The 15030-nt window shown below is 41.9% G+C and overlaps 1 protein-coding gene across 1 annotated transcript in view; it reads left to right on the forward strand.

Moving 5' to 3' along the window:
• The window catches only part of LOC126470809 (uncharacterized), a 574426-nt gene that overhangs the window by 527144 nt on the left and 32252 nt on the right, over window positions 1-15030 (forward strand). The gene's annotated exons all lie outside the window — the stretch shown is intronic.

Here is a 15030-nt window from a genome sequence, read left to right on the forward strand (position 1 = left end):
CCTTAGCATAACATTTCATGTCTGATGGATTGGTCGAGGAGATCCGGTAGCCCAGCGTCCCTGTTCGCCGGATATGAATCTGTGGGAGGGATATTTAAATGCGTTGGTATATGAACAAACCATCGATAACGAGTTTACGATACGGGAGAGTGTGACCAATACATGTGCTGCCGTTCGAATGGAGCCAGGTGTATTTAAAATGCTGTGTGATTCAGTGAGAAAAAGAGTTGAAGCATGTGTGAGCATACGGTACTCACTTGTAGAACTGCTTGTACTGCCTAATTCTACATATTAGACAGGTGGGAATCAGAAGAAAGATAGACACATATCTCGATGGGTACTGGTTTCCGGGTATATCATTATCCGAACCATTCTTCCAGTTTGGGCCAATACTACGTCACGCAGAAATAAGTTACACTTTTTTTTAACACACTATATGTAGCGATCAGAGCCTCTCTCCCCTATATTGGTTCCCGCGCAACGCCATGCGCTGCGCTTGTGTCGAACTTGAAACACTCTTTATATACACACATCAAAAAAAGTTATGCATCATCTTGGTTCCGAGAGTTCCGTAACCTGTAAAGAAAATTGGAATAGAGATCAACATAAACATCATTGCCGCCCTTTTGATCGCTCATGAAAACCACACACTGCATGCTGTGCCACCATACTGCGAGACCTTCAGAGGTGGTGGTCCAGATTGCAGTACACAACGGTACCTCTAAGACCCGGTAGCGTGTCTTCTTGCATTGATGTGTTCCTGTATTCGTCATGGCATTCCATCCACAAGTTCATCAAGGCACTGTTGGTCCAGATTGTCCCACTCCTCGACGGCGATTCGGTGGAGATCCCTCAGAGCGGTTGATTGGTCACGTCGTCCATAAACAGCCCTTTTCAATCTATCCCAGACGTGTTCGATAGGATTCATCTCTGGAGAACATGTTGGCCACTCTAGTCGAGCGATCTCGTTATCTTGAAGGAAGTCATTCACAAGATGTGCACGTTGGGGGGCGAATTGTCGTCCATGCAGACGAATGCCTCGCCAATATGCTGCCGATATGGTTGTACTATTCGATCGGAGGATGGTATTCACATATCGTACAGCTGTTACGGCGCCTTCCATGACCACCAGCGCCGTACGTCGGCCCCACATAATGCCACTCCAAAACAGCAGGGAACCTCCACCTAGCTGCACTCGCTGGACAGTGTGTCTAAAGCGTCCAGCCTGACCCGGTTGCCTGCAAACATATCTCCGACGATTGTCTGGTTGAAGGCATATGCGACACTCTTCAGTGAAGAGAACGTGATGCCAGTCTGAGCGGTCCATTCGGCATTGTCTTGGGCCCATCTGTACCACGCTGCATAGTGTCGCGATTGCAAGGATGGATCTCGCCATGGACGTCGGGAGTGAAGTTGCGCGTCATGCAGCCTATTGCGCACAGTTTGCGTCGTAACATAACGTCCTGTGGCTGCACGAAAAGCATTAATCAACATGATGGCATTGCCTTCAGGGTTCCTCCAAGCCATAATCCGTAGGTAGCGGTCATCCCCGGCAAAAGTAGTTCTTGGGGGGCCTGAGCGAGGCATGTCATCGACAGTTCCTGTCCCTCTGTATTCCCCCCCCCCGCCCCCCCCCCCCTGGCTCAAAGTAACAATGCGGACGCGATCGAACAGCCGTAATGACTGTCTAGGCATGGTTGAACTAGAGACAAAACGAGCCGTGTACCTTCTTCCCGGTGGAATGACTAGAACCGGTCGGCTGTCGGACCGCCTCCGTCTAATAGGCACTGCTCATGCATGGTTGTCTACATATTTGGTCCGTAGAGGGAGACCAAGAGATGAATACACTAAGCAGATTCAGAACGATGTAGGTTGCAGGTACTGGGAGATGAAGAAGCTTGCACAGGATAGAGTAGCATGGAGAGCTGCATCAAACCAGTCTCAGGACTGAAGACCACAACAACACAACATTTTCCATATAAGTAAATGATCTTGCGGACAGGGTAAGCAAGAGTCTGCAGCTGTTTGCTGATGACGCTGTGGTGTATAGGTACGTGTCGTCATTGAGTGACTGTAGAAGGATACGAGATGATTTAGACAAAATTTCTAGTTGGTGTGATGAATTGCAGTTAGCTCTAAAAGTAGGAAAATCTAAGTTAATGCAGATGAGTAGGAAAAACGTACCCATATGTTTGAAAACACTATTATTAATGTGCTGCTTGAGACAGTCACGTGGTTTAAGTATCTAGGGGTAACGCTGCAAAGCAATGTGAAATGGAATAAGCATATGACTGTAGTGACATCTCTGAACAGTCAGAGGGACTGTGTCTGTGATACAATATCCACAGTCAACGTCTGTCTTCAGTAGTTATGGGAACCGGAGTGATGCAAAACTTTTTTTGATGTGTGTATGTTGCAATGCCACCAACTGCGTCTACGCAGATGTGACGTCGATGAAAATGCGTTCCTCAAAGATCAATGTTAGAAAAAACAAAATTTTCGTTTGAATTTTACGAACCAGATAAAGCAATCTACATAAAGCAAACATTGATTTACCCCACTAAAAGTTCCATATTACGAAACACTCACCATTATGTGCTCAACTAGGCCATAAGAATTCGTGAAGTCCCTGAGGTTAATTCTCAGGCACGACATCTACTTGCAGACCATCAGAACGTTCCAAACCTACTGGCGTTCACGCTCCATCGTAAGTAATACTTATCCGGACAGCATATTTTCCTTTACAAGCAGTGCTTTCCTGAGCAGTAATGTCTTGAAACAACAAATCGCTTTGGACAAGGGTGTCAATCCCTTGAAATAATTACCACAAAAACTCTCCAATATGTAACATCTTTTGACGTGTTAGGTATTAAATATAAGAGCTACAGACAAAAATTTGTCTTGTACATAAATGTTTGTCCAAGTCCACCTGAAACTGCGACATTGGACGAGCCCTAAAAATGGCACAGAGAAGTCTGTACTTTTCAGGCTACTCCCAGGCTTTTGGAATCTGTATTCTAATATCGAGTTAGTTTCCAAATGACGCTATTCCTCCTAATATCCTATCCCAGACATTCTGTTGAGCAAAGCAAATTCCAGAAGAACTGCGCAATTGTGGCGTTGGAGAAACTAATAATTTCGGCCCTGGTGGTACGACAGTACATGTTATATCTACATCTACATTTATATCTACATACATACTCCTCAAGACACACAAGATGCGTGGCTGATGGTACCCTGTACCACTACTAGTCATTTCCTTTTCTCTTCCACTCGCATATAGAGCGAGGGAGAAACGACTATCTATATGCTTCTGTACGAGCCCTAACATCTACAATCTTCTGTTCACAGTCCTAACGCAGAATTGAAGTTGGCGGCAGTAGAACCGCTCTGCAATCAACCTCGAAGGCCTGTTCTCTACTTTTTCTCACTAGTGCTCCTCGGCCGGAAAAGGAAGATCGCCTTCCCGTCAGTGATTTCAATTTGATTTCCAGAAGCATCTCCGTGGTAACTGCGTTTTGTTCGAGCCTACCGGTAGCAAATCTAGCAGCCCGCCTTTAATCCGACCCGATGCGGATCCTAAACACTCCAACAGCATACAACAATGGATCGCACTAGTGTCCTACACGCAGTTTCCTTTACAGATGAACGCCGGCCGAAGTGGCCGTGCGGTTAAAGGCGCTGCAGTCTGGAACCGCAAGACCGCTACGGTCGCAGGTTCGAATCCTGCCTCGGGCATGGATGTTTGTGATGTCCTTAGGTTAGTTAGGTTTAACTAGTTCTAAGTTCTAGGGGACTAATAACCTCAGCAGTTGAGTCCCATAGTGCTCAGAGCCATTTGAACCATTTTTACAGATGAACCAAACTTTCCTAAAATTGTCCCAACAAACCTAAGTCGACCATTCGCCTTCCATACTACAGTCATATGCTTATTCCATTTCACATTGCTTTGCAGCGTTACCCCTAGATACTTAAACCACGTGACTGTCTCAAGCAGCACATTAATAATAGTGTTTTCAAACATATGGGTACGTTTTTCCTACTCATCTGCATTAACTTAGATTTTCCTACTTTTAGAGCTAACTGCAATTCATCACACCAACTAGAAATTTTGTCTAAATCATCTCGTATCCTTCTACAGTCACTCAATGACGACACGTACCTATACACCACAGCGTCATCAGCAAACAGCTGCAGACTCTTGCTTACCCTGTCCGCAAGATCATTTACTTATATGGAAAATGTTGTGTTGTTGTGGTCTTCAGTCCTGAGACTGGTTTGATGCAGCTCTCCATGCTACTCTATCCTGTGCAAGCTTCTTCATCTCCCAGTACCCACTGCAACCTACATCGTTCTGAATCTGCTTAGTGTATTCATCTCTTGGTCTCCCTCTACGATTTTTACCCTCCACGCTGCCCTCCAATACTAAATTGGTGATCCCTTGATGCCTCAACACATGTCCTACCAACCGATCCCTTCTTCTAGTCAAGTTGTGCCACAAACGTCTCTTCTCGCCAATCCTATTTAGTACTTCCTCATTAATTATGTGATCTACCCATCTAATCTTCAGCATTCTTCTGTAGCACCACATTTCAAAAGCTTCTATTCTCTTCTTGTCCAAACTATTTATCGTCCAAGTTTCACTTCCATACATGGCTACACTCCATACAAATACTTTCAGAAACGACTTCCTGACACTTAAATCTATACTCGATGTTAACAAATTTGTCTTCTTCAGAAACGCTTTCCTTGCCATTGCCAGTCTACATTTTATATCCTCTCTACTTCGACCATCATCAGTTATTTTGCTCCCCAAATAGCAAAACTCCTTTACTACTTTAAGTGTCTCATTTCCTAATCTAATTCCCTCAGCATCACCCGACTTAATTTGACTACATTCCACTATCCTCGTTTTGTTTTTGTTGATGTTCATCTTATACCCTCCTTTCAAGACACTATCCATTCCATTCAACTGCTCTTCCAAGTCCTTGGCTGTCTCTGACAGAATTACAATGCCATCGGCGAACCTCAAAGATTATATTTCTTCTCCAGGGATTTTAATACGTACTCCGAATTTTTCTTTTGTTTCCTTTAGTACTTGCTCAATATACAGATTGAATAACATCGGGGATAGGCTACAACTGTGTCTCACTCCCTCCCCAACCACTGCTTCCCTTTCATGCCCCTCCACTCTTATAACTGCCATCTGGTTTCTGTACAAATTGTAAATACCCTTTCGCTCCCTGTATATGGAAAATAACAGTGGTCATATCACACTTTCCTGGGGCACTCTTCACGATACCTTTATCTCCGGTGAACTTTTACCATCCAGGACGACAGATTGGGTTCTGTTACTTAAGAAGTGTTCGAGCCACTCACATACCTGAGAACTTATACCGTGCCCTTGTACCTTCGTTAACAGCCGGCACTGTGGCACCATGTCGGATGCTTTAGCAATTCTAGGAACATGGAATACTCTTGTCGCCATTCTTCCATGCTTCGTAAGATCTCATGTGAGAAAAGGGTAAGCCGAGTTTCTCACGAACGGTCCTTTCTAAAACCGTGCTGATTTGTGGACAGAAGCTTTTCCCTCTCAAAGAAATTTATTATATCCGTATTGAGTATATGTTCGAGTATTCTACAGGAAACCGATGATAAAAATATTGGTCTATGATTTTACTGGTCCATTCTGTAACCCTTGCTATATAAAGGAGTCACCTGCGCGTTTTCCAGTCGCTTGGAACCCTCCACTGGGCGAGAGATTCGTGAGAAATGCAAGCTAAGTAAGGGGCTAGTGCAGTAGAGTACTCTTTGTAAAACCGAATTAGTACACCATGAGGACCTGGCAACTTACTTGCTTTCAACTCTTTCAGTTTTTTCTCTACACCACCAAAGCTTATACTATGTCCTTCACACTAGAAGCTGTGCGGTAGTCAAACGACGGTATCTTTGTCTAATTCTACTGCGGTAACGATTTCTTAAATGTGAAATTTAAAACTTTGGCTATACTTTTGCAGTCTTCTGCTTCTACACCAGACTGGTCAACGAGTGACTGGTTAGAAGCCTTATACCAACTTAACGATTTTAGGTAGGACCTGAATTTTCTTGGGTTCTCGCAAGATCTATTGCTTAAGGTATGACGGTGGAAGTAGTTGTAAGCTTCGAGCATCGATCTTCCTACAGACGCACGAATTTCTCTTAACTTTTGCCTGACGTCATTTGCGCGTCCTCTTTTGAACCGAGAGTGCAACAGCCTTTCTTACCTCAACATTTTTCGAATTTCTTAATTAAACCACGATGGGTGTTTTCCGTCCTTAATCCACTTATTGGGCACATCCTTCTCCAGAGTATGATTTACAATCCGTTTAATCTTTGCCAATAATCCCTCTACGTCCATCGCACTGGAACTAAATGATGTCAATTCATTGTGTAAGTGGTATGCTAACAACTGTCTGTGTGCTCTTTTTAGCAGAAATACTGTGCTAACCTTCCTGATTGACTTATTAACTGAAGTAACCAAAGTCGCTATGATGACAGCATGGTCACTCATCCCTGTCTCTAGACTGACGTCGTCGATTAGGTCAGTCCTGTCTGCAGCTGCAAAGTTTAAAATATTTCGATCATATGTATAATACTCACAGTTTCCATGACATAAATTATTTTTGCATTCTAACTAGTGTGAAATATGGTATGACGAATTTCAGTATTTTATTTTACTGTTCTCACACTTTCCTTTCTTAATCAGCTTAGCTTACTTCAATTACGTGGAAATCACAATTCCTTTTGAAATGAGTCAGAAAATTGTCAGCCTGTGCTATTATTCAGTTCAAAGTGCAAGTTCAGAATTCATTTTTTTTATGTTGTTTGTATTTCACGTTTTCTGTATAGTAGTGCGGGATGTAGAGATTTCCCAGAGGTAACGCAATATTAAAGCTACCTCGGTCTGTAATGTAAGAAGTTGCTGACCTGTTGGCACTTAGATGGATTCAACGCAACGGTTGTGAAGCAAGACAATCTGATACAAAAGCAGCCATACAAGTAAATTTTCGTCTTTCATGGCGTAGCGAACTACCTGAATACTTGAGACGCCAATTGCGAAGCCACACGATGAGTTTATCCACTTCCAAAGGATGTATTCAAACTAAGGCATGGGCAATGTTTAGCGCTCCTCACTAAAATAAACACGCATCTAATTTCAACGATTACAGATGCCGAAAATTAAGAAGCAAAATATTCACAACACAACAGCGTGCAAATACTAATGCGTAATATTTGCAGGGAAAGCTTGTTCTTTGTTACACATGAAACCCCGGAGAACGTAACAAATATCAGCATGTGGAAACCGCCATAAAACAGACGGCATTTTGTTACACATAAAATACAGTAGTGTAGAGAAGTGCTGATGAATCGATGTATGCTACATTCATCTGCTGTACAGTTCTAAGTGCGAGACACTTTTACAATCAATTGTCGTTCCTCGCAGTGAAATTTGTTCGTCTGGAATAATTAAGATCCAAAAAGGTGCGCTTAAAAGCCGCATCGTTGGATAGTTGTTTTCCAGGCAAAAAAATTGTCGGAATGCTTTGAACGTGTCTGTGTGGCAAGGAGACAGGTATACTTGGAAGAGTCCCATAGATTACGCCTTGTAGATCTTGTAATATTACTCCCATCACAGGAGGCTTCCAGGTATACGACGAAACCTCAGAAGTACATGTTGGCGGATTCAGTTAAGCAGATCACCTCAATGTTTAAGATACCGTAAGTTTTTTTGTACCCACATGAATTGTTAGAAAATTCTCACTGAACTATGTATAGTGTCTTTTTATAGTTATATTAGTTACAGAGATATTGGTATCAATTTCATACTTTCAAATACAACAATAGTAATTTTTTCTCTTAGTATCGTAATTCTGAAAGACATAAATCGAACGGCGTTACAGTCTTCAAAATCAGGTTACAAGTTTCTGAGAAATTACAACATTAGAGTTTCTGAGAGACTGCAACATTCAGAACTTAGGATGTCTCTGTTTTGAACATGAAGTCGATTGCTGTCTTATGTGGGCGTTTCTGTTCTTGTACAGAACTGTCATCTTAGACTGACGGGCTGCAGCTTGACGCATCTTCTTACTTATAGGTGCTTAGGAAAGACGAATAGTAGAGGAAAGTTAAATTTAAAACGCCTACTACATGCAGAATATTTATAACAACGTCTCTTTCCACCCGGAATATTTATTAACAGTTTAAACCGAACTGAAAATTAAAGGATGTCAGAAGAAAATTGATATCAACAAACTGAGTACACCAGCGGAGTGTTCATTATCAAAGGCTTGGATGATATTTGAATAACACTGTTTTGTTTGTTTGTCTGAACGCTAGGGGTGGTCGCAAATGCGCGCATCCCGACTCGTGGCGATAAATGTGTCCGAGACAAGTATGGAACTATGGTTGCGACATTCCATCTGCTAATACAAATTCATTCTCGTCTCTCAGAATTTAAGCAGCACAGAACCCATGAATAATCAAGAAGAGTAATAAATACTATCGCTATGGATAATTAAGGTTCCAAAAGTCGTGGGATAGCGATATGCACATATACAGATGGCGGCTGCATCGCGTACACAAGATATAAGAAGGCTGTCATTTGTACTCAGGCGATTCATGTGAATACGTTTCCGGCGGTATTCAATATTCCGAGATCTATAGTGTCAAGAAACCAAATTTCAGACATTACCTCTCACCACGGACAACTATGTCAGTGCTAACAGACAAGCAACACTGTGTGAAATAACCACAGAAGTCAAATATGAGACGTACGATGAACATATCCGTTAGGACATGGAACAGACTGGGTCCTCGGGTCCAATTAAACCGATAATTGACTGGAAATGGTTATGTTCGGCTGCATGGAGATCATTTCCATCCATTCGTGGATTTCGTGTTCCCAAAGAATTATAGAATTTTTATGGATGACAGTGCGCCATGTCAACAGGCCACAACTGTTCATTACTAGTTTGAAGAACATTGCGAACGATTCGACTGAATGACGTGGCCACCCACATTACCCAACATGGATCCTACTGAAAGTGTACGGGGCGTAATCGAGAGGTCAGTGGGTGCACAAAATTCTCCACCGGAAACGCATCCGCAATTATTGACGGCTGTAAAGGCAGCATGGCTCAGTATATCTGCAGGGGAGTTGCAACGACTTTTTGAGTACATGCCACATCGAGATACTGCACTACGCAGATCAAAATGAGGTCCGGCACGATGTTAAGTGGTATCCCATGACCTTTGTCACCTCAGTGTTTACACACAACCAGAAATAAGAGAAACGTGCAGAATAGAAATCGGTTCCTTTACATTTGGACTTGAAAACGCTATCAACAAAGACAAACAAACATAATGCACGTACATCAAAGTAAACAATTTTCAAGGCTGCCTCGGTGTAACAATAATAAAGGTTTTCTTCTTTTTACAAAATATACAACACATATTAAGACCAAAAATAACAATGCAAAGCTCTCACTCCCATATTCAATGTGAAACATGAAGGTAGTGTTTCGTAGGTATGAGACTCGTCTCTAAGACGAAGAGTTATTAAAAAGTAGAAAAACCACCTTTTGTCTAAATAAAAAAGGAGGACACTTAATAGACTCATATCACTTAGGACTTAGCATATGTAACTGGCAGGGGGGGCGGGTGGACGGGGTGGTTGAGCGGAAATTGGATTTTGTGCTCACGTAGTGGCCGTAGTGTTGACCTACTACTGCACTTGTGCACTTGTCTGTGAACTATATACACAGACAGAAATGGCTTTGACAGGGGTGAATCCCTTGCGTCGACTGGCTAGCGCCAGCAGGGTTTGTTCACGTCACGGTACCTCGACTGAGTTTCAGAGACTTGTGTAAATAGAAGCTGCCGTGAAAAGCCTGGTGGGCACTTGTAGTAATCCGGGCTGGCCGTGTGCGCTCGTGCTGTTACTTCTGCCAGTAGGCTGCCAAGGTCACCCAGTCACGTCATTGTAAACGTTCCAGATCAGATCTCATCGGTTCTCTTCTCGCGTCCCACCTACGATAAAAATTGCTTTCAATAGACAGCCACCGTGACTAACTCGAATTTCAGTAATGGTGAAAGTCGTCCTTAATAACTTCAAAAGTGTACAAAAGTCTTACTTTATCGTATTGTCCCTCAAAACTTTACAGATAATGTTGGCCAACCAGCTGATACGGCACCTTTATGTAATTTTGAATGCCTCAAGTATAAGACATTTACAATTACATACCATAAACCCGGGGAACTTTGTGACACAGGTATTACCTTTGGACAAAAGTGCACTTCAGTGTTTGGTTCGTAACTACCGTAAATTTGGTGAACCTTCAACATATAAGTCTGCTGCAGTGGCCGGCCGAAGTGGCCGTGCGGTTAAAGGCGCTGCAGTCTGGAACCGCAGGACCGCTACGGTCGCAGGTTCGAATCCTGCCTCGGGCATGGATGTTTGTGATGTCCTTAGGTTAGTTAGGTTTAACTAGTTCTAAGTTCTAGGGGACTAATGACCTCAGCAGTTGAGTCCCATAGTGCTCAGAGCCATTTGAACCATCTGCTGCAGTGTGTTTTCCATAGTGCTGCCATTATTTATGGAAGCTAGAAATACGTGCATTACATGTGATCGGGTGACAAATACATTTTGTTCCTAGGTGGAAAATTATGTATGTATATTTCTTGGGAACTTTCGGCTACTCAAATGGTTCAAATGGCTCGGAGCACTATGGGACTTAACATCTATGGTCATCAGTCCCCTAGAACTTAGAACTACTTAAATCTAAGTAACCTAAGGACAGCACACAACACCCAGCCATCACGAGGCAGAGAACATCCCCGACCCCGCCGGGAATCGAACCCGGGAACTCGGGCGTGGGAAGCGAGAACGCTACCGCACGACCACGAGATGCGGGCTCTTTCGGCTACTGACAGAATCTTAGAAAAGGTCACTTACTGAGGGTACGTCGATATAAACAGTTTGTATGTGCTGAGTATTCTGTTAATAGTTACATTTCACATAAATTTTCTTCAGCCATTGGAAAGCAAAAAGAGTTATGTTGGTAGAATATAGGGATAACTGTCTGAAATCGCACACAACTGCGGAAAATAGTGTAACTATTGAAACTGTAAAAACAAGTCTCAACCCTTAACTTGTCAGTGTGGTCATAGGGACAAAATTGTTGAATAGTTTTGATCTTTCTTTATTGTCAGCTCACAATTATTTTTAGTGGTGGCAATCATGTATTCTCGCCAGAGAGGATCTGAACTTTACGTTCATTGTTTTAACATTTCTTGTTACCATGCACATTGTGATGGTGGCAGCCTGTATTGAAGGTAGTGTTTTGACAACAGCAATGGAGCATATTGATGTGAAATAAGTAATGCTATATGAAGTACTTCTTTTTTCCAAAGTAAAATGTTCGTTGTAAACTTAAATATGTTTATTGAGATTTTCATTTTGAAGTTGTTATCCATAGAGTCACATTCTTTTCATTAACTTAGTATTTCAGACGAGAACATATGGACATGCTGGGCAGTTGCAGGGTCAAAAATTATTTAGATCCTTTTTTGCTTTTATTTCGTAACGGAAGTCTGGCGTAGTGCTTACAACCTGGTTTGACTATGCAGGATGTTTTAGGCATCCTGTTTGAAGAAACAAACACTCCTCACGGTGATGGGATATTTTACATCGCGCCCCCTGATCCAACAGTTCTCACGGATGAGGATTCGAGTGATGAAGATGAAGGGGAAATACCAGATTATCTTAACCCTCGACAACTCCGGGCTGAAGCCGAAATGAGATTGACAGATGCGCAAATAGAAACATATTTGAGAAAAACTGGTTACAGGAGCAGAAATAAGCAGAAAACCTGAGTTTATGGTGCAATAACTTCGAGTCTGAGCTCTTACTCTGCTTAAAGTTTTAACACATTCTTTGGTAAGTCTGCTTAGGAAATTTCCGAGCTATTTTTTGATGATGTTCTGATACAATTCCTAGTTGATGAGTCAAACAACTACACACTTTTTAGGAACTTTCCAAATCCTAACATAACTTGTGAATAAATGAGATGATTCCTAGACATACTCATTTTAAATAGTATAACCCTCTCCCCAGTAAGAATTTATACTGGGATTCCGACTTTATCACAAGGAGCTATGAGAAGAAATCGTTTTGAACAAATTCTTAGATGTCTGCACTGTAACGACAATAACAAATTTCATGAAAACGGCAAGCTGTTGAAAATTAGACCCTTCATTTATATACAAATGTGAAAAGCTTTTTGTTCCTCAGCAACAACTGTTTTATGAGGAATCAATGATGATATATTTTGGGAGACACACTTGCAAGCAATTTAAGCCGGGGAAAATCCATATCATTTGGATATAAGGCTTGGTGCATGTGCACCACTTCTCTATATCGTGTAAATTTTCCTGTTGTCAAGGAAAATCACCACATGCAAATACAGCATATGAAGAACAGTTTGGTAAGGCTACTGCTCCACAAGTTTTGATGATAGATAATTTAACAATGGAAGTAAAGCTACCACCACTTCATTTCTTCTTTGACAGCTTTTACAGGATTTGCTGTTCTGTCATTCCTAAGAAAAAAAAGGTTATGGAGGAACAGGCACTATTAGAGAAAACAGTGCTCCCAAATCCTGCCCCCTTTCTTCAAAGCAAGCTCTAGTTCGAAAAGACAGGGGATATTTTGAATCTTCACTTTGCAACGATGATGGCATAATTGTCACAAAGTGGATGGACAATTGAGTGGTTGCTATAGCTTCTGCCTGTGAAGGAGCTGAACATGTATCATTTCCAGAAAGATATTTCGCAAAGGAGAAGAAGACAGTTTAAGTACAGCGCCCTCAAATTATTGCGGCTTGTAATAAACACACGGGGCAGTGGATAGCACGAACGTAAACATTCCCATGCACAGATTAAATATTCGAAAAAAGAAATGGCACTGGGCATCATTTTCTTGGTTGACTGATATATCTGTAGATAATTCGTGGCACCTGAAGGCAGGAACAGGGACTAGGATTGCTCTGCTTGAATTCAGCAGATAAATTGTACAAGTTTACCTAAATACACATATGAATTCTGTAAAAGGACCGGACAGGCCCTCTATCAATCCTATATGCGGATATAAATCACGAGTTCCGAGTGATATAAGATACGATAATTTTAAACACTACATCAAGAAGCAAGAAGACCGAGAAAAAGGGAAGGTGTGTAGATTTGAACTGCAAACAGAAGTCATCAGCAGTTCGAACAAAATATGGGAAATGGGACTAGGACTGTGTCTGAAAACAGTAAATCAAATGATGGTGAATTAATTTGTGTTTATTGTTAAAAATCGGTTTCTAGGAATTATTTTGTTCAAACTTCGCCTTACTTGCATAAAAAATTTGCTTGATAAAAAACTTCTGTAGCTGAATTTCAGTGTCACGGAAAAATTTAAAACACGCATCTAAGTGCCCAGTTTGTAGATATGGACACGTAGATATGGAACTATCATCATTTTTTGGGAACATGAAGTGCATGAATGGCTGAAAATGATCTCCAAGTAGCCCAACATACCCATTTCCGGTCAATAATCGCTTGAGATGGATCAGAGGACCCAGTCCATTCGATGTAAAAAAAAGCCCGCATCATTATGGAGCCACCACCAGCTTGCACAATGCCTTGTTGACATCTTGGGTCCATGGCTTCACAGCGTCTGGGCCACGCTCGAATCCTACCATCACATCTTACCCGAAATCGAAACTCATCTGACCAGGCTACGGTTTTCCAATCGTCTAGGGCCCAACAGATATGGTCACTTGCCCAGGAGAGTCGCCCCTCTGTCTCAACGGATACGTACATTGTACGTCCCACATTGATTTCTACAGTTATTTTTCGCAATGTTGCTTGTCTGTTAGAATTGACTACTGTACTCCAACACCACTGCTCTCGGTCCTTAAGTGAAGGCGGTCGGCCACTGCGTTGTCCATGGTGAGAGATAGTGCCTGAAATTTGGTAATCTCGTCACAAACATGACACTGTGGATCTTGGAATACTGAATGTTCCATGCGTCTAGCTCCAACTGCCATTCCGCGTTAAACGTCTGTAATTCTCGTCGTGCTGCCACAATGACGTCGGAAACCTTTTCACATGAATTACCTGAGAACAACTGACAGCTCAGCCAATGCACTAACCTTCTTTACCTTATGCACGCGATGCTACCGCCATTTTTACATGTACACACCGCTTTGCCGTGACTTTTGTCACCGCAGTATATAAGAAATGAGCAAACTGAGAATAAAGTGAAAACTTCGGGCTGGTAAGGGCTAATGATAGTAGGGGCATCTGTGAATGGTTTAGTGGAAAGACAAAGATGTTTCTCTCATAATAACTTTCTTTTGAATTATAACATGCAGTTGCTCAGAATCTCTATCTGCATATAAACAGAAGTCGCCTCCTCGAGTCTATTGTACGTGCAGGCTAATCTCAGGAACTGCTGTAGGAATTCTGATTCAGTTTTGACTAATAAATACACTGATTCACGAGGAAAGTTTTTATATATAATTTGTAAATATTTCGTACAAACTGTCTGAATTATGGCAAATTAAATTTAATTTATGGAAACGGCGTCATTGTTACCTAATGGACAGCCATCATAACTTGAGAGAGTGGCAGTGCCTCAACAGGGCACAAGGCGCGACCAAACTCACAATCGATAAAAAAATTATTATTACTGAGATAAATCTGATTTTCAGTTTTGACTTATGGCTACGTATTTAACGCACACTCACAGCATCTCAGATGGTCCTTCTGAAGAAAACATTTTTAATGTCACCGAAACGTAAGTCAAGGAGTTTCCAAATAACCTTGTACATTATAGCAACTGACTGGGCTGTTTCTTCACCTTTTCCTCATAATCTTCATTTTACCTGAGCGAGTAACTGTTTGCTTGTATATATGTTTGTACTTTAAATTTCACATACCTAA

Source organism: Schistocerca serialis, chromosome 3 (genome assembly GCF_023864345.2).
Source record: "Schistocerca serialis cubense isolate TAMUIC-IGC-003099 chromosome 3, iqSchSeri2.2, whole genome shotgun sequence".
In the NCBI taxonomy this organism is placed as follows: Eukaryota; Metazoa; Arthropoda; class Insecta; order Orthoptera; family Acrididae; genus Schistocerca; species Schistocerca serialis.